The sequence below is a fragment of the Lissotriton helveticus genome, chromosome 2_2, assembly GCF_964261635.1.
Source record: "Lissotriton helveticus chromosome 2_2, aLisHel1.1, whole genome shotgun sequence".
In the NCBI taxonomy this organism is placed as follows: domain Eukaryota; kingdom Metazoa; phylum Chordata; class Amphibia; order Caudata; family Salamandridae; genus Lissotriton; species Lissotriton helveticus.
Window position 1 is genome coordinate 96,272,281 of NC_136060.1, and position 21,356 is coordinate 96,293,636.

General features: G+C 46.3%; 1 protein-coding gene across 1 annotated transcript in view; it reads left to right on the forward strand.

Annotated features, from left to right (window-relative positions):
* The window catches only part of SGCZ (sarcoglycan zeta), a 4,560,311-nt gene that overhangs the window by 1,748,908 nt on the left and 2,790,047 nt on the right, over positions 1-21,356 (forward strand). Inside the window, exon 6 of the mRNA XM_078678949.1 lies at positions 1,962-2,075. The gene's annotated coding sequence lies outside the window, so the exon portion shown is untranslated. The remainder of the gene's footprint in view (positions 1-1,961; positions 2,076-21,356) is intronic.

Here is a 21,356-nt window from a genome sequence, read left to right on the forward strand (position 1 = left end):
GCCTTGCGCACTCTCAAGAAGTAAAGAGGTCCAGGCCTTTCCAATGACAGTGACCTTTCTAGCTTCCAGCATCTTTTTATAATCTCATTGTTGTATGGTTTAAATGTAACTTAATGCTCATAGTATTGTGCGTGTTTTATACAAAGTATAGGTGATTGTTTATATATGCTTTGCATTAGGTGACTGTACTATTTAGGACTGCATAATTGATAATTTAGGATTATTTATAAACATAATGTTACTGGGTAATTGAATATAAAGTTCAAAGGCAGACATGAAGCAGTTTCTAGCTGTGTGGTGAAAGCGTGCTTTCTATGGTGCTGATCAGTATGATCCAACCTCATGAAAAAGTACATTATTTAGGCTGTTATCCTTGCAACATAAATTCTGATCTTTGGGTTTGCTCCAGGTGGTATTGAATTATACTGTTCCATATAAATGGCAATATAGTCAATCACTCCAAATGATTGTGAGTTATGAATGCCAGTATTCACATCCCATTGAAATTCTAGCATATTGATCTCAAACACCTTTAATATATCGAAGACAATTTCATCATAGGAGAAACACCTGCCCTTCATATTAATGTATTGAAAGGAAAGTTAGATTGCTGAAATTGACAAATCAACATGTCCATGGTATGGGAAGGGTTCACACACAACTCAGATCATTTTCATGATTTACCGTTGGTGGGGGAAACTAGTGATATGGAAAGTTATGGAAGGATGTGGATAATAATAAGGTGTGTATTCATCGAATCTGTACCCAAACATTTTGACCTCAGCATACCTAGATAATTATCTAAGGGCCTAATTGGGAGTTCTACAGTCCATGGGACCACCAAATCCTTGGTGGTGGTCCCTGGACTGCCAGACTGGCAGTCCACCTTCCTCATTATGACTATGGTTGCCAGACCACCACAGAACCACTGCTACCGCCAGTATCCTTGATCCTGTGGCAGTGGCGCAGTGGTCAGAGGTCATATTATGCTGGAGGTGCAGCTGCTTCACCGCCAAGCATAATATGAGTTTCCTCACTGCCCTCCTTTTCATGGCAGTGAGCGCACCATGAAAAGGGTGGCGGTTATGGGGGTGCATGCAGGGGGCACATGGTGTGCCCACTTGTCTGTATGCACCCCATGTTCCTGCATTGTACTAAATGCACAGCTTTGTGCATTTCAGTCCATGCAGGAATGTGCCTTGAGGTTTTTACTGCGGTGCCTTTCTAACGTTCACCACCTAGGACTGCCTAAGCACCACCCACCAGACCATGAGAAAACTCCTAATCTGGCGGCCGATCGGCGGATGGCTTTGGTGGTGTGGCAGTGGGGTGCTGGCTTGGCTGCCTCAACACCAAAGTCAGAATCAGGCCCTAAATCTTTAATATAATATCAACGTATATTTGTGACTGCTCCTTCTTTGTTTCCATTGGTAAATAGATTACTTGTCAAATGTTTCACTCATTTTCCATTGTTCCATGCTCTCACATTTTCTTCTAACCTTGATGTCAGAAACAATGCACTGTGTAACTATCTACGAAAACATCTAAAGGGTTATGTGTCTGTTTAGAATGGCTTTCATACAAATAAAAGTAAGTCACTGTGAACATAACACATGCAGGGATCAGGTTTGTATCCTGCAGAGATACTGTCATAACAGATTGGAAGGGAGACATTGTCATTTTTGAAGCCGTCTGCATCACATTTTATGAATTCAACCTATAAGCATATTTTCATGAGCGCTCAATATTTTTTTGGTGTGACCTTGTTCTTATTTCACTGAATATTATTTTTCTGGCATTTGTTTCCATTTCTTGATGTTAACTATGGGGACCTTTTTTCTACATGTCTCAGCTACCAATTGTCTTTTTAAACTTGAACGAAAGGCATTTTTATTACAAAAGTAGGATGCAAGACAACGTAAGTAAATTACTAATCGCTTTTTCCAATCTCATCTCTCTAGTGTGGCAGTTGAAGGTCATGATCTGATGCAGACATTTCTTGAGGATTAACCTGAATGAAACTGGTGGAAAGTAGAAGAAACAAAGACAAAGTTATCCTGAGTCAACTCTCTGAGGTAGAAAGACATCTGTTTCACAGCAGCTGCCACAGTTTACTACATTTTGGCTTTACATGCCACGATTAATTTGTGTTTTGAGTTGTGTATTTTAAACTTTGGAAACAAAAGCAATAAATGAGATAACTGCATTTCTAATAGAGATGTTCCAGCTATTTTCGAGTGTACTATTGCATGATTATACATAGAATTATTGATGGGTAAATGTGAGTTACGTGGGTGTTTCTCACAGAAGGGTTCTGAGTGAAGTCAAATAGACAACGAAAGTGAAGTTCGAAGTGAAAAATAGCCCTGTAAATCACAGTTTGTCATCTATAATGCTATGTTACATATGCCCCCCAAAATCATCTGCCCCTGCTTATAACTGCTAGACTGATGTAAAGGAGTAATGGGGGGGTCCATACATCATATGCCCTCTCGTTAAAAGAAAAGCTTACATGCAATCCTTAACCAAAACCCTCCACCTCCCTTGCCTTCCTCCCCCCTCCTGCAGCTGTGCTTTCTGCTTTCAGTGCAAATAGGCAAGCAGTGCTGTGCTGACAGGGTCGCAGAGAGCCCTGCCAGCCTGGCCTAGAAGTTCTTTATGGTGTAGCAACAGTGACTTCCCCTCGAAACAGCTCAGAGGGACGACCGGATTACCGACGGATAGAGCGGTGCACCCTGTACCTGAGCTGGTGCCAGGTGAGGTGGGGTTGTTCCCTTCCTTCGAATGGGAGGATGCGCATATATCGCACTTTTCAGGTGATATTTTTCAATGTTTTTATACAGCAGTAGCACTAATGGTCCTGAAGAAGCGGTTGGAGACTGTGTAGCTCCGAGTGACCGCAGAAACATGTCGACCTAATAACTTTGTTGGTAGTCATTTGTTACACTACCACTTGCACTGTTTTTATTGATTTGGGAGTGAAGGGTGCATAATAAAGTTCTTTTCCCCTATCACTATCCAATTTTAGACATAACTTTAGTATTTTTCACTTTATCACTTTCACTTTCTTGAGCACTGCTTTCCAGTTCCCTGCAAGACACACTTTGTTTCACATCTGAGTGTTTGTTTCTGGTACACCCTTAAATTGGTTTGTTACGTCTGCCGGTTTATTGGGGGTATCATTACTCTTGATGTACAAGAGATCCCAGATGATGAAGGGCGGTCTCGAAGGTGGACTGATGGGAACTCGTTCACGCTGAGTGGTTCTTTCATAAGATTTCTTATTTGTTCATCAACACACTGTTGTTGTAGGTTAGATGCATAATTGAGTTAGTCCTTTGACTTACTGCTATTTTTTGTTGGTGTAAGTAGCAACAGTGAGTAATGAATTCTTTTGATCAAATATGACAAAGCAGATATTTACCACATTTAGAATCTGGGGTAAAAGATTGAGGCTGATCATAGAACCCATTCATAACGGAAGGAATATAGACTTCGCTTGTAATGCCTATGGGTTGCCACACACTCTTTTCACTGAAACAAGAGAAAGTAAAGGAGGTGAACACACTTTCCATACCTTCATGTTGGAAATGAAAACATAAATCGACCCAGACTCCTTTGATTCACCATCATTTTAGCAGGAAATAAAAAACATTTCTGTCTTCCAATGATTTTCCTAACGTTATGTTAATGAATATTAATTGCAATGCCTGTAGAAAAGTTTATTTACTCATACTGCATTATAAAAGTGTGGTTTTGTATGATATTAAGAAAACAATTACCGTAATCTTGTACGTACCTGCCTTCACACAAAAAAGCTATTCTTCGAGAAGACACAATAGTTCTTAATATGTATTGTGAAGTGTGCTGTGAAATAGTTAATGAAGAGGGAGTCGTGAATAACTGTGGTTCAGTTTCACTTGTGAACTATCATATAAGAAGTGCCAAAAGGAAGAAAATGGAAAGATGTTATTTTATTCAAAACAAAGATAGCATACAGCCACAGCTTCTTCAAGATCGAACATCTACACATGTAGACATAGGCCACCCACCTAAGGACGATCGGCATTTCATTTAAAAACAGTCATAGGAAATCCCCATCAGCAGTCATGAGATTTTCCATGGGAGGAAGGAATGGAGAAACATTGAAAGAGTCCCAACATATGCAGTTTGAAAGACACAGCATCACTTGCATTCTGAAGAAACTGAACTGTGATTTGCAGTCTCAGTGAGAGAAACAATGAGTCCTGCTACACCCCTTTGTGTAGCCTCTAGATGAAGAACAATCTTTCAATTAATGGATGTGATGGGTGATATTTAATCTTTTTAAGGTAAGCACGTTTATTCTAGAAGCTACTTTGTCTTTCCTAGAAGTAACATGAGTTATAATAGGATGTATGTTGTGCTTTGTAACATAAAAAGGTAAACGTCTGGCTCTCAGCATGTAGTTGACCTGTAGTCAAGAAACTGCAGATTAGGGGGGAACATGGAGGCCGGCTTAAAGTACTGGTGGGAGGTCCCGGATCTCTAGGCAGTGACGTCTCTAAAATAATGTGTGCTCGCAACAATGCTGCGATGAGGTCCCTTGTTATTGTGACACTTATCAGCTTACAGGATTACAGGTGTGTTTCTTTCCACTCTGTGTTTTCGCTCCATGGTGAGTTGAGGGCTCAAAGCGGGGCTCCATCTGCGCTGAAGGGAGACGGTCCGCACTGTGGTGCGAGACTGTGGGTGGAGGTAGTGTCGGAGCTTAGCAGGGATCAGCAAGTCTTGGAGCGCATATGCTTCAGGGGCATTCTGGTAAACATTGAAGCAGGCACAGAGTCATTGTCTCAGCCTTAGATGCTTGCAGTGATGCTAGCGGAGATTGCTGAAGCAAAGAAAGTTAGCGGGCAGCATATGATTGCCCCCTAATTTTATTCAAGAAGGCCATCAAGGGTGTGATGGGGGGGCTTGATAACAGACCCAAAGGACCTAACATAGATGACCCTGCTCCTCTTCTAGATCTATATAGCCAACTTCTAAAGATTAAACTCTTCGAAATATTAGGAGGAGACTTTAACATAGTAATCAATCCTGTCCTAGCGAAATCCACCATAAGAAGCCCTGCCAACTCACCTAAAATGAGAGTCTTAGTAAAAAAAAAAATAATGGACTATATAAGCCTTTTTGATGTTTGGAATTAGAAGGGTGACATAGGCCAAAGGTTTCCTTACCACAACAAGACATATGGACACTTCTCCAGAATCAATTTCTGTTTAGCAGAAATACTAAAAAAAAGTAGAACCTATTCCAGAACAATAGTCTGATCATTCAGCAATTAGTCTACTGCTAATGTTAGGTGCAATTCCTGCCTGTCTGACTGGGAATCAGGTACTCCTGTTAGATTACCAGATAACAGATCAGTTGACAAAAGAGACAAGAATATTCTTCCAGTCAAACTGAGGTTCGGCCCCTATGCATATTGTCTGGGATACATATAAGGCCTTCATTGTGGGGAAGATTCATTTTCCTAACTGCATTTCAGTGTAAATAAACTAAAAAATAAAGATAAAGAATCTTGAATCTGAAATATAGTGGATTTTAGGAGAGGCTGATCACACTCATAATGCTCATGATCTGGCAGAAATAGAGGAAAAGATTAAGGGGCTTATTTACAAGCCCAGTGCGCTGCTGGTGCATCACTTTTAATATGATAAAAAGTGGTGACGTATCAGACGTGCAAGAGGCTTGTAAATATACCCCAAAGAGTGTAAGGTTTCATCTTGAAAATGAGTTAGAGGCAAATTACAGGAAAAAATGGGAAACAAGGAAATTGTCTCACTATGAATATGGAGCGGGGTTCGGCAAGTTACTGGCCTGGGTGACAATAGTAGAGCAGACCTGAAATATTATTAAGATCAAACAAAATGAAGATACTGGTAAAATATGTATAGAAGATTTGGAAATAGAACAGCCCTTTATGCATTTCTTTCAAAAGTTGTATCCAAAAGATCCAGTTGTAACAGAATAGCAGATTATGAATTGCCTCAGTAGACAACCCCAGTCATACAAATACATTCAAAGGAAGAATTTAATGCAGAAATTAGTATCGAGGAAGTATCCAATGCAGGAAATTTAAAAGAGAAAAGACCGCTGGTACATATAGCCTACCAAATGAGCTATATCACCTTGAAAGATGAGTTGATCCTTACTTCAAGTGCTGAATGATGCCTGTGTAAAAGGGAAAGATTCACTGTCCTCTTGGGATGAGGCCATCCTTACTATAATCCTAAAAGCAAACAGGGACCCCAAGTTATGCGAGTCTTAAAGGCCGGTCTCCTTACTGAGTTCTGACTATATGATCTACACACAGATGTTAGCCAAGTACCTGGAAAGGGCAATCGGACCTCTAATATATGAAGGTCATAAAGGTTTTGTTAAGGGGAGGCAACTCTATGAATTGATGCATTACCTAATTAGAGCAATAGACTTGGCCCCTAAAGATAAAATTCCCTTGACGGTGCTCCCGTTTGACGCTGCCAAAGACTTTGATAGGGTAAGCTGGCCCTTCCTCTATTGTGTGATCAAACAGCACAACTTACATGATTTCCCTTTCAAGAGCTGTTGGATCCCTGTTAACAACCCAGTTGCCAAGATATTAGTGAATGGCAATCTTACTAAGCAGAAAAACAACAGAAGAGGGACTCGCCAGGGTTGCCCGTTGCCACCTTTGCTCTTTAATATATATATATTGAGCTTTTAGCAAAAAGAATTAGGGCAAATCAAATCAATGGGTGGGAGAAAAAAGTGGTCTTTTACACAGATGATTTAATGTTGTACACAAGAAATCTAAATCTACTGGATCACTGGCAACGATCCTAATCACCTTAAAAGACTTTGTGAATGTCTCTGGTTACCTGGTCAATCAGCAAAGGACAGAAATTATGCAATGGAACACCCACTACAATAGTCTGCTTGTAAAGCAGGAAATAAGATACCTCATAGTTCAGATAGTGGAAGAGCTAGACAAAATGGCTCAAGTAAATTTTAATAAAGTAGTCACAGAAACCAGGAAGCTATTAAAGGCATGGATAGGCCTCCCACTTTCCTTCCTAGGGTGAACAAACATCCTACAAATGTCAATACTCCCGAAATGTACATTAATTGTTAAAGAAATCCTGTTAGCATTTAAGTTTACGCCGGAGTGGTGTAAGAAATTGCAGGGGGCAGCTGAATAGTTTCATATGGTCCTTAAATGGGGTGAGAATAACATTGAAGAAGTGTTGTAGAAAAAAGAATATGGGGTATTGCCAGTCCAGATTTTTATCAATACTGTAGGGCTTTCCAATTACAGAACATAAGAGCTTTATTTTTAGATAACTCTGCCTTTACCCCATTGTTTAAAGCTATGACGAAAAGCTTGCTCATGGAAGAGGAGTATTTTCTCTTTAATTATGGACACCCGAAGTACTGAAAAAAAGTTAGGCTGAAGTTACTGGAGGTCGCATGCAAGCTCTGGTATCAAGTAAGATGGTCATTAGGAATTCCTTACTACAGTAGTTGCGCGCCAATATGGAACTCCACGGGGATCCATGATTGTCTACAAGACAAGTTGTCAACTCCTCTGATGGAAGGGGGAGTAAAGAAATAGGATCATATAATAGAGAGCAATTTTCTGATCTCGTAGGACTCCCTGTCAGAATGTATGGAGTTTAATCTGTTAAAATGTAAGTATTATCCACTGGCAAGTCAGGCTCATTGTTTCGGAAAAGATGGGAACGCGAATAGCATCTGGGAATATATACTACAAGGAAGATCGCCCTGAAGCATAGAGGTATCAAAGTGGTACTGGGTGTTAGTACAAGCTGGTGAAGAAGATTGTATCCTGCGGACAGAGATCTGGGGGGAGGGACCTGCCAGTGCTGGATGTGAAAACCTTACAGTAAGTGTTGATGTCTACTCTTTGGTTTGTTACCAAATCTGCATCTCTCAGGAAACAACTTCTTTTCACAGTGCACAGGGCATATTGGATGCCAAAAAAGCTGTAGATTTTGGGACAAAGAGAGGTGAAGAAGTGCCTAAAGTGTTTTGGCAGTGCCCTCTGGTCCAGATCTATTGACAGGAAGTAGGTAAGGCGCTCACAGAGGTAATGGGTCAAGAAGTTGAGGTAAGCCTAGCGCTGCTGATTTGTGGGATCACAAATGGTGGAGGGCTACAGATAAAATCGTGTAAGAAACTTAAATCCTTACTTTATGTATTAATTTTGTGGCATAATGAGAAATATGTCTGAAGTGGATGCACCCTTATCCCCCAATATCAGAGGAACGGCTAGCACCAGTTCAAAGGATACATAGTCTAGATCGTAGTGGTACCCAAACCAAGAGGACAACGTTTTGGGAGGTATGGGAAAAGTGGCGTAAATTGCTGCAGAATAATAAGTGAGTTTAATGGCTTGATCTATCAATAGAGACTAGGGAATGCAAGCAATAAACCTTATAAAGGGAGCTGGTTCGAGGGTCATACAAAGAGGTTCCACGGCATAAGGTCTGCTCACATTTGGCGCACAAGCTCATTCTGATGAGTGGCATGACCCTTGTTTCCCTTCTCTTTTTCTGGTGAGAAGTAGGAGGATTTCGTTCTGTCGCTCCACATTGAGCCCAGCTTGCCTTCTGATTGCACAAATGAGGACAAAAAACATAAAAAGAAGGCAAAAGCCTGAAAGGCATGGATTATTTTTTAGTGCAAATCCTGATGGCAGGACACTTTAGTTCTAGCTCTGTTTACAAGATCAAGCCAGTGGTGGTTCCTACGCTAAGGCAGAGGAGCGTCAACCCACTGCTTTTTTTCAGTGAAAGACAGAGAAAATAAAATGCTAATAATTAGTGTTATTATCACTTTATTTTCTCTAACTTCCACCCGCAGCTTTGTGTGAGGGGGCGGGCAGGGGAGGAGCGGTTGTACCCTCTTAAAGTGCACAATGACTGCTTGGATGGCCCTCTCGGGCCGCCCAAAACAGTCATGAGCACTTCGCATGTTCCCCATGCAGGCTGCATCGCCGTATACCTGGAGAACATGCCCAAAACGGTGATGGATTAAAACCATGATCTATTGACTTGGTAAGAGTATTCTGCATCATTCAGAAACTCTGTCCATCACCACCCCCCTTTTCCAAAATCGGTTTTATCCACACTATGTGTGGGAGGGTATACTCAGACGTGAGTCCCTTGCTCATTGCACCATCAGGATTCAAGCAAGCCGGGCCGAAGAAGGCTGTGATGCCAGAAACCGGTCCCCGGAAGCTTGTTTCCTTCCCAGTATAAGAATTGGCTTGGTAGTTTGGTTTGCCCTGTTCCCATCATGCACTGGGACAGGAACGGACTAATTTGCATATAGCCAGGTTCTGAGCTGGGATGGTGCAGTGAGCTAAAAAACGGTGATGGATTAAAACCATGATCTAGTGACTTGGTAAGAGTATTCTGCATCCTTCAGAAACTTTGTCCATCACCACCCCCCTTTTCCAAAATCGGTTTTATCCACACTATGTGTGGGAGGGTATACTCAGACGTGAGTCCCTTGCTCATTGCACCATCAGGATTCAAGCAAGCCGGGCCGAAGAAGGCTGTGATGCCAGAAACCGGTCCCCGGAAGCTTGTTTCCTTCCCAGTATAAGAATTGGCTTGGTAGTTTGGTTTGCCCTGTTCCCATCATGCACTGGGACAGGAACGGACTAATTTGCATATAGCCAGGTTCTGAGCTGGGATGGTGCAGTGAGCTAAAAAACGGTGATGGATTAAAACCATGATCTATTGACTTGGTAAGAGTATTCTGCATCATTCAGAAACTCTGTCCATCACCACCCCCCTTTTCCAAAATCGGTTTTATCCACACTATGTGTGGGAGGGTATACTCAGACGTGAGTCCCTTGCTCATTGCACCATCAGGATTCAAGCAAGCCGGGCCGAAGAAGGCTGTGATGCCAGAAACCGGTCCCCGGAAGCTTGTTTCCTTCCCAGTATAAGAATTGGCTTGGTAGTTTGGTTTGCCCTGTTCCCATCATGCACTGGGACAGGAACGGACTAATTTGCATATAGCCAGGTTCTGAGCTGGGATGGTGCAGTGAGCTAAAAAACGGTGATGGATTAAAACCATGATCTATTGACTTGGTAAGAGTATTCTGCATCATTCAGAAACTCTCTCCATCACCACCCCCCTTTTCCAAAATCGGTTTTATCCACACTATGGGGCCGATTAGGATGGCGGACGGACTTGCGTCCGTCCGCCACCCCTGAGTAGGAGGGACCGTCCGCATGGGCAGCGGCGGTCCCTCCATGGCAATTAGGATGTGACCGCCAGGGTGGCGGTCACATCCTCTATTTTTAACATTGCGGCGGGTGCAGCTTCAAGCTGCACCCGCCGCAATGTTAAAAATGCATGTGTTGCATTTACATGCACAAAGCGGCAGGCACCGCACGGTGCCTGCTGCTTTGTGTACGCAAATGCAGGGGGGTACCATAGGTACCCCCCATGTGCACCCCCCACCCCCCATTCACCCAGGGGGCCCGCAACGGGCCCCCAAAGTGAATGTCCGTATGCTTTTCCATGGCGGAAAAGCCGCCGTGGAAAAGCATACTTACACCAACATCATAATATGGCGGACGGTGTCTCATAGACACCGCCTGCCATGTTATAGCTTTTCCGCCGCGGTCGGAAGCCGACCGCGGCGGAAAAGCGGCGGACGGAATTCCAGACCCACCAGCCATCCTAATTTGGCGGTGGGTCTTTGGAGTCTCCGCCGCGGTTTTTCCGCATCCTCCAGGCCGGCGGACACTTCCGCCGGCCCGGAGGATGCGGAAAAACCGCCATCCTAATCGGCCCCTAGGTGTGGGAGGGTATACTCAGACGTGAGTCCCTTGCTCATTGCACCATCAGGATTCAAGCAAGCCGGGCCGAAGAAGGCTGTGATGCCAGAAACCGGTCCCCGGAAGCTTGTTTCCTTCCCAGTATAAGAATTGGCTTGGTAGTTTGGTTTGCCCTGTTCCCATCATGCACTGGGACAGGAACGGACTAATTTGCATATAGCCAGGTTCTGAGCTGGGATGGTGCAGTGAGCTAAAAAACGGTGATGGATTAAAACCATGATCTATTGACTTGGTAAGAGTATTCTGCATCATTCAGAAACTCTGTCCATCACCACCCCCCTTTTCCAAAATCGGTTTTATCCACACTATGTGTGGGAGGGTATACTCAGACGTGAGTCCCTTGCTCATTGCACCATCAGGATTCAAGCAAGCCGGGCCGAAGAAGGCTGTGATGCCAGAAACCGGTCCCCGGAAGCTTGTTTCCTTCCCAGTATAAGAATTGGCTTGGTAGTTTGGTTTGCCCTGTTCCCATCATGCACTGGGACAGGAACAGACTAATTTGCATATAGCCAGGTTCTGATCTGGGATGGTGCAGTGAGCTAAAAAACGGTGATGAATTAAAACCATGATCTATTGACTTGGTAAGAGTATTCTGCATCATTCAGAAACTCTGTCCATCACCACCCCCCTTTTCCAAAATCGGTTTTATCCACACTATGGGGCCGATTAGGATGGCGGACGGACTTGCGTCCGTCCGCCATCCCAGAGGTGGAGGGACCGTCCGCATGGACTGCGGAGGTCCCTCCATGCAAATCAGGATGTGACCGCCACTCTGGCGGTCACATCCTGGATATTTAACATTGCGGCGGGTGCTGCTTCAAGCAGCACCCGCCGCAATGTTAAAAGTGCATGTGTAACATTTACATGCACAAAGCGGCAGGCACCGTGCGGTGCCTGCCGCTTTGTGCATGTAAATGCTGGGGGGTACCATAGGTACCCCCCATGTGCACCCCCCACCCGCCTACGCCCTGGGGGCCCGCAACGGGCCCCCAAAAGCAAAAGTACACATGCTTTTCCACGGCGGAAAAACCGCAGCGGTAAAGCATGTTTACTAATGCTTCCTAATTTGGCTGGCGGTGTCTGATAGACACTGCCAGCCAAAGGAGAGCTTTTCCGCCGCGGTTGTAATCCGACCGCGGCGGAAAAGCAGCGGACAGAATCCAAGACCCACCAGCCATCGTAATGCGGCGGTGGGTCTTTGGTGACTCCGCAGAGGATTTTCCACCTCCTCCGGGCCGGCGATGGCTTCCGCCGGCCCGGAGGAGGTGGAAAATCCTCTATCATAATCGGCCCCTATGTGTGGGAGGGTATACTCAGACGTGAGTCCCTTGCTCATTGCACCATCAGGATTCAAGCAAGCCGGGCCGAAGAAGGCTGTGATGCCAGAAACCGGTCCCCGGAAGCTTGTTTCCTTCCCAGTATAAGAATTGGCTTGGTAGTTTGGTTTGCCCTGTTCCCATCATGCACTGGGACAGGAACGGACTAATTTGCATATAGCCAGGTTCTGAGCTGGGATGGTGCAGTGAGCTAAAAAACGGTGATGGATTAAAACCATGATCTATTGACTTGGTAAGAGTATTCTGCATCATTCAGAAACTCTGTCCATCACCACCCCCCTTTTCCAAAATCGGTTTTATCCACACTATGTGTGGGAGGGTATACTCAGACGTGAGTCCCTTGCTCATTGCACCATCAGGATTCAAGCAAGCCGGGCCGAAGAAGGCTGTGATGCCAGAAACCGGTCCCCGGAAGCTTGTTTCCTTCCCAGTATAAGAATTGGCTTGGTAGTTTGGTTTGCCCTGTTCCCATCATGCACTGGGACAGGAACGGACTAATTTGCATATAGCCAGGTTCTGAGCTGGGATGGTGCAGTGAGCTAAAAAACTGTGATGGATTAAAACCATGATCTGTTGACTTGGTAAGAGTATTCTGCATCATTCAGAAACTCTGTCCATCACCACCCCCCTTTTCCAAAATCGGTTTTATCCACACTATGTGTGGGAGGGTATACTCAGACGTGAGTCCCTTGCTCATTGCACCATCAGGATTCAAGCAAGCCGGGCCGAAGAAGGCTGTGATGCCAGAAACCGGTCCCCGGAAGCTTGTTTCCTTCCCAGTATAAGAATTGGCTTGGTAGTTTGGTTTGCCCTGTTCCCATCATGCACTGGGACAGGAACGGACTAATTTGCATATAGCCAGGTTCTGAGCTGGGATGGTGCAGTGAGCTAAAAAACGGTGATGGATTAAAACCATGATCTATTGACTTGGTAAGAGTATTCTGCATCATTCAGAAACTCTGTCCATCACCACCCCCCTTTTCCAAAATCGGTTTTATCCACACTATGTGTGGGAGGGTATACTCAGACGTGAGTCCCTTGCTCATTGCACCATCAGGATTCAAGCAAGCCGGGCCGAAGAAGGCTGTGATGCCGTAAACCGGTCCCCGGAAGCTTGTTTCCTTCCCAGTATAAGAATTGGCTTGGTAGTTTGGTTTGCCCTGTTCCCATCATGCTCTGGGACAGGAACGGACTAATTTGCATATAGCCAGGTTCTGAGCTGGGATGGTGCAGTGAGCTAAAAAACGGTGATGGATTAAAACCATGATCTATTGACTTGGTAAGAGTATTCTGCATCATTCAGAAACTATGTCCATCACCACCCCCCTTTTCCAAAATCGGTTTTATCCACACTATGTGTGGGAGGGTATACTCAGACGTGAGTCCCTTGCTCATTGCACCATCAGGATTCAAGCAAGCCGGGCCGAAAGAGGCTGTGATGCCGTAAACCGGTCCCCGGAAGCTTGTTTCCTTCCCAGTATAAGAATTGGCTTGGTAGTTTTGTTTGCCCTGTTCCCATCATGGACTGGGACAGGAACGGACTAATTTGCATATAGCCAGGTTCTGAGCTGGGATGGTGCAGTGAGCTAAAAAACGGTGATGGATTAAAACCATGATCTATTGACTTGGTAAGAGTATTCTGCATCATTCAGAAACTCTGTCCATCACCACCCCCCTTTTCCAAAATCGGTTTTATCCACACTATGTGTGGGAGGGTATACTCAGACGTGAGTCCCTTGCTCAATGCACCATCAGGATTCAAGCAAGCCGGGCCGAAGAAGGCTGTGATGCCAGAAACCGGTCCCCGGAAGCTTGTTTCCTTCCCAGTATAAGAATTGGCTTGGTAGTTTGGTTTGCCCTGTTCCCATCATGCACTGGGACAGGAACGGACTAATTTTCATATAGCCAGGTTCTGAGCTGGGATGGTGCAGTGAGCTAAAAAACGGTGATGGATTAAAACCATGATCTATTGACTTGGTAAGAGTATTCTGCATCATTCAGAAACTCTGTCCATCACCACCCCCCTTTTCCAAAATGGGTTTTATCCACACTATGTGTGGGAGGGTATACTCAGACGTGAGTCCCTTGCTCATTGCACCATCAGGATTCAAGCAAGCCGGGCCGAAGAAGGCTGTGATGCCAGAAACCGGTCCCCGGAAGCTTGTTTCCTTCCCAGTATAAGAATTGGCTTGGTAGTTTGGTTTGCCCTGTTCCCATCATGCACTGGGACAGGAACGGACTAATTTGCATATAGCCAGGTTCTGAGCTGGGATGGTGCAGTGAGCTAAAAAACGGTGATGGATTAAAACCATGATCTATTGACTTGGTAAGAGTATTCTGCATCATTCAGAAACTCTGTCCATCACCACCCCCCTTTTCCAAAATCGGTTTTATCCACACTATGTGTGGGAGGGTATACTCAGACGTGAGTCCCTTGCTCATTGCACCATCAGGATTCAAGCAAGCCGGGCCGAAGAAGGCTGTGATGCCAGAAACCGGTCCCCGGAAGCTTGTTTCCTTCCCAGTATAAGAATTGGCTTGGTAGTTTGGTTTGCCCTGTTCCCATCATGCACTGGGACAGGAACGGACTAATTTGCATATAGCCAGGTTCTGAGCTGGGATGGTGCAGTGAGCTAAAAAACGGTGATGGATTAAAACCATGATCTATTGACTTGGTAAGAGTATTCTGCATCATTCAGAAACTCTGTCCATCACCACCCCCCTTTTCCAAAATCGGTTTTATCCACACTATGTGTGGGAGGGTATACTCAGACGTGAGTCCCTTGCTCATTGCACCATCAGGATTCAAGCAAGCCGGGCCGAAGAAGGCTGTGATGCCAGAAACCGGTCCCCGGAAGCTTGTTTCCTTCCCAGTATAAGAATTGGCTTGGTAGTTTGGTTTGCCCTGTTCCCATCATGCACTGGGACAGGAACGGACTAATTTGCATATAGCCAGGTTCTGAGCTGGGATGGTGCAGTGAGCTAAAAAATGGTGATGGATTAAAACCATGATCTATTGACTTGGTAAGAGTATTCTGCATCATTCAGAAACTCTGTCCATCACCACCCCCCTTTCCCAAAATCGGTTTTATCCACACTATGTGTGGGAGGGTATACTCAGACGTGAGTCCCTTGCTCATTGCACCATCAGGATTCAAGCAAGCCGGGCCGAAGAAGGCTGTGATGCCAGAAACCGGTCCCCGGAAGCTTGTTTCCTTCCCAGTATAAGAATTGGCTTGGTAGTTTTGTTTGCCCTGTTCCCATCATGCACTGGGACAGGAACGGACTAATTTGCATATAGCCAGGTTCTGAGCTGGGATGGTGCAGTGAGCTAAAAAACGGTGATGGATTAAAACCATGATCTATTGACTTGGTAAGAGTATTCTGCATCATTCAGAAACTCTGTCCATCTCCACCCCCCTTTTCCAAAATCGGTTTTATCCACACTATGTGTGGGAGGGTATACTCAGACGTGAGTCCCTTGCTCATTGCACCATCAGGATTCAAGCAAGCCGGGCCGAAGAAGGCTGTGATGCCAGAAACCGGTCCCCGGAAGCTTGTTTCCTTCCCAGTATAAGAATTGGGTTGGTAGTTTGGTTTGCCCTGTTCCCATCATGCACTGGGACAGGAACAGACTAATTTGCATATAGCCAGGTTCTGAGCTGGGATGGTGCAGTGAGCTAAAAAACGGTGATGGATTAAAACCATGATCTATTGACTTGGTAAGAGTATTCTGCATCATTCAGAAACTCTGTCCATCACCACCCCCCTTTTCCAAAATCGGTTTTATCCACACTATGTGTGGGAGGGTATACTCAGACGTGAGTCCCTTGCTCATTGCACCATCAGGATTCAAGCAAGCCGGGCCGAAGAAGGCTGTGATACCAGAAACCGGTCCCCGGAAGCTTGTTTCCTTCCCAGTATAAGAATTGGCTTGGTAGTTTGGTTTGCCCTGTTCCCATCATGCACTGGGACAGGAACGGACTAATTTGCATATAGCCAGGTTCTGAGCTGGGATGGTGCAGTGAGCTAAAAAACGGTGATGGATTAAAACCATGATCTATTGACTTGGTAAGAGTATTCTGCATCATTCAGAAACTCTGTCCATCACCACCCCCCTTTTCCAAAATCGGTTTTATCCACACTATGTGTGGGAGGGTATACTCAGACGTGAGTCCCTTGCTCATTGCACCATCAGGATTCAAGCAAGCCGGGCCGAAGAAGGCTGTGATGCCAGAAACCGGTCCCCGGAAGCTTGTTTCCTTCCCAGTATAAGAATTGGCTTGGTAGTTTGGTTTTCCCTGTTCCCATCATGCACTGGGACAGGAACGGACTAATTTGCATATAGCCAGGTTCTGAGCTGGGATGGTGCAGTGAGCTAAAAAACGGTGATGGATTAAAACCATGATCTATTGACTTGGTAAGAGTATTCTGCATCATTCAGAAACTCTGTCCATCACCACCCCCCTTTTCCAAAATCGGTTTTATCCACACTATGTGTGGGAGGGTATACTCAGACGTGAGTCCCTTGCTCATTGCACCATCAGGATTCAAGCAAGCCGGGCCGAAGAAGGCTGTGATGCCAGAAACCGGTCCCCGGAAGCTTGTTTCCTTCCCAGTATAAGAATTGGCTTGGTAGTTTGGTTTGCCCTGTTCCCATCATGCACTGGGACAGGAACGGACTAATTTGCATATAGCCAGGATCTGAGCTGGGATGGTGCAGTGAGCTAAAAAACGGTGATGGATTAAAACCATGATCTATTGACTTGGTAAGAGTATTCTGCATCATTCAGAAACTCTGTCCATCACCACCCCCCTTTTCCAAAATCGGTTTTATCCACACTATGTGTGGGAGGGTATACTCAGACGTGAGTCCCATGCTCATTGCACCATCAGGATTCAAGCAAGCCGGGCCGAAGAAGGCTGTGATGCCAGAAACCGGTCCTCGGAAGCTTGTTTCCTTCCCAGTATAAGAATTGGCTTGGTAGTTTGGTTTGCCCTGTTCCCATCATGCACTGGGACAGGAACGGACTAATTTGCATATAGCCAGGTTCTGAGCTGGGATGGTGCAGTGAGCTAAAAACAGTGATGGATTAAAACCATGATCTATTGACTTGGTAAGAGTATTCTGCATCATTCAGAAACTCTGTCCATCACAACCCCCCTTTTCCAAAATCGAACATGCCCAAGCCTCCAGTCAGCGTCTGAGTGCCCAAAAACGCCGCTCAGACTAATCACAACGCTGCTAAGGCATAATTGTGATTGACTGACTGGGAGCCTGGGTGTCCTTCCTGTGGCGGACTCCGAGCGAGGGAGTACTATGGAGCAGAGATGGGTTTGGAAGCAGCGAAAAGTTTTTAATGTAATTTTTTCTTAGCCATTTCTCCCATGTCCTCCCCTCCTCCCACGTCCTTTACCCTATCTCACGTATCCTCCCCCTCCCGCCCCGCCTTCCTACCCTCGATCGGTGCCGGCCGCACCTTGATCATGCTTGTGAAAACTGTATCAAAGTTTTAGTCTACGAGTTTACAAAGGCGTACTTGACAGGAAAGATATTTCTCTTTAATGGTGGTGTGTATTTGTCAGGTGTGAAGTCCTGTCCAATGCAATGCTAACAGGGAGTGGCAATTAATACCATGACTGTGGAGAGAAGATTAAGTGTATTGTCCATAATTTTAAGTAAGTTTGCCAACTTATTCAGTCTCTATAAGTGTGTTGTTGGAAGATGATTTCACAAGATGGCAATGAAGCTAGATATCTTCAAATAAACATTTTGGACCTAATTACAATGTCGGTCAGACGAGCTTCCGACCGACATCATTGCGGTATGGAACTGCCTGACCATAGGTCAGTGGTTCCACCCACTGTATTTGGATGTGACCATCCTATGGGAGGTAAGAAACATCCATTTTACAATTGTAACTTGTGTGGCAGGCAGAAATGAGCGGTACAAAAGGGGTGGTGATGGACGGAGCATCTGAATCAATCAAACACTCACACCCAGTCAAAAGATCTGGGTTTAATCCATCACCGTTCTTTAGCCCACTCTGCCACCCCAGTTCAGACACGGCTATATGCAAATCAGTCTGACCCTGTGCCTCATGGGAACAGTCCAGCCCGAACTGCCAAGCCATGTCTTCCCTGGACCGGAAACAAGCTTCCGGGGACCGGTTTCTGGCATTCCAGCCGTCTTTAGCCCGGTTTGCTTGAATCCAGTGGCAAAGTGAGCAAGGGACTCACGTCTGAGCATACCCTGCCACACTTATGGCGGCCAAAAGCGGTACAAAAGGGGGTGGTGATGGACGGAGCATCTGAATCAATCAAACACTCACACCCAGTCAAAAGATCTGGGTTTAATCCATCACCGTTCTTTAGCCCACTCTGCCACCCCAGTTCAGACACGGCTATATGCAAATCAGTCTGACCCTGTGCCTCATGGGAACAGTCCAGCCCGAACTGCCAAGCCATGTCTTACCTGGACCGGAAACAAGCTTCCGGGGACCGGTTTCTGGTATTCCAGCCGTCTTCAGCCCGGCTTGCTTGAATCCAGTGGCAAAGTGAGTAAGGGACTCACGTCTGAGCATACCCTGCCACACTTATGGCGGCCAAAAGCGGTACAAAGGGGGGCGGTGATGGACGGAGCATCTGAATCAATCAAACACTCACAGCCAGTCAAAAGATCTGGGTTTAATCCATCACCGTTATTTAGCCCACTCTGCCACCCCAGTGCAGACATGGCTATATGCAAATCAGTCTGACCCTGTGCCTCATGGGAACAGTCCAGCCCGAACTGCCAAGCCATGTCTTCCCTGGACCGGAAACAAGCTTCCGGGGACCAGTTTCTGGCATTCCAGCCGTCTTCAGCATGGCTTGCTTGAATCCAGTGGCAAAGTGAGCAAGGGACTCACGTCTGAGCATACCCTGCCACACTTATGGCGGCCAAAAGCGGTACAAAAGGGGGTGGTGATGGACGGAGCATCTGAATCAATCAAACACTCACACCCAGTCAAAAGATCTGGGTTTAATCCATCACCGTTCTTTAGCGCACTCTGCCACCCCAGTTCAGACATGGCTATATGCAAATCAGTCTGACCCTGTGCCTCATGGGAACAGTCCAGCCCGAACTGCCAAGCCATGTCTTCCCTGGACTGGAAACAAGCTTCTGGAGACCGGTTTCTGGCATTCCAGCCGTCTTCAGCCCGGCTTGCTTGAATCCAGTGGCAAAGTGAGCAAGGGACTCACGTCTGAGGATACCCTGCCACACTTATGGCAGCCAAAAAGCGGTACAAAAGGGGGTGGTGATGGACGGAGCATCTGAATCAATTAAACACTCACACCCAGTCAAAAGATCTGGGTTTAATCCATCACCGTTCTTTAGCCCACTCTGCCACCCCAGTTCAGACATGGCTATATGCAAATCAGCCTGACCCTGTGCCTCATGGGAACAGTCCAGCCCGAACTGCGAAGCCATGTCTTCCCTGGACCGGAAAAAACTTCCGGGGACCGGTTTCTGGCATTCCAGCCGTCTTCAGCCCGGCTTGCTTGAATCCAGTTGCAAAGTGAGCAAGGGACTCACGTCTGAGCATACCCTGCCACACTTATGGCGGCCAAAAGCGGTACAAAAGGGGGTGGTGATGGACGGAGCATCTGAATCAATTAAACACTCACACCCAGTCAAAAGATCTGGGTTTAATCCATCACCGTTCTTTAGCCCACTCTGCCACCCCAGTTCGGACATGGCTATATGCAAATCAGTCTGACCCTGTGCCTCATGGGAACAGTCCAGCCCGAACTGCCAAGCCATGTCGTCCCTGGACCGGAAACAAGCTTCCGGGGACCGGTTTCTGGCATTCCAGCCGTCTTCAGCCCGGCTTGCTTGAATCCAGTGGCAAAGTGAGCAAGGGACTCACGTCTGAGCATACCGTGCCACACTTATGGCGGCAAAAAGCGGTACAAAAGGGGGTGGTGATGGAAGGAGCATCTGAATCAATCAAACACTCACACCCAGTCAAAAGATCTGGGTTTAATCCATCACCGTTCTTTAGCCCACTCTGCCACCCCAGTTCAGACATGGCTATATGCAAATCAGTCTGACCCTGTGCCTCATGGGAACAGTCCAGCCCGAACTGCCAAGCCATGTCTTCCCTGGACCGGAAACAAGCTTCCGGGGACCAGTTTCTGGCATTCCAGCCATCTTCAGCCCGGCTTGCTTGAATCCAGTGGCAAAGTGGGCAAGGGACTCACGTCTAAGCATACCCTGCCACACTTATGGCGGCCAAAAGCGGTACAAAAGGAGGTGGTGATGGACGGAGCATCTGAATCAATCAAACACTCACACCCAGTCAAAAGATCTGGGTTTAATCCATCACCGTTCTTTAGCCCACTCTGCCACCCCAGTTCAGACATGGCTATATGCAAATCAGTCTGACCCTGTGCCTCATGGGAACAGTCCAGCCCGAACTGCCAAGCCATATCTTCCCTGGACCGGAAACAAGCTTCCGGGGACCGGTTTCTGGCATTCCTGCCGTCTTCAGCCCGGCTTGCTTGAATCCAGTGGCAAAGTGAGCAAGGGACTCACGTCTGAGCATACCCTGCCACACTTATGGCGGCCAAAAGCGGTACAAAAGGGGGTGGTGATGGATGAAGGCAGAAATAAGCCGCAGCACAAGCTACAATTATAAAATTGATGTTTTCAAACAACCCTGCACTGTGTGTCAGGCAGCATCCCTGCATCATGTGGCAGGCACCATGCAAAGCCTGCCAAACAGTGCAGGGATGTTTAGAGGGTCTATATAGTGTCCCTCAGGCCCCATAGTGGAGGGCGAGGGAGTAAGGGGCCCTGTTAGGGCCCCCCAAAGTCCCTTTTGGTCTGCCTTTTCATGGCAGGTGGACCGCCATGAAAGGGCAGGTTGAACGCGACATCGTAATCTCGACGGCCGAGCCTAGGCTTTCTCTGTCGTCAATATGAGATTACTATTCCACCCTTCTGTGAGCCTGTCAGAAGCAGTGCAGAATCCTCCCACAGGGTTCCCTCCGACCTCCAGTATTGCGATACGGCGGTCGGACGGAAACCATTGATGTTGGGCGGAAAGCCCCACGACTAGTTGCCAGATTGCTT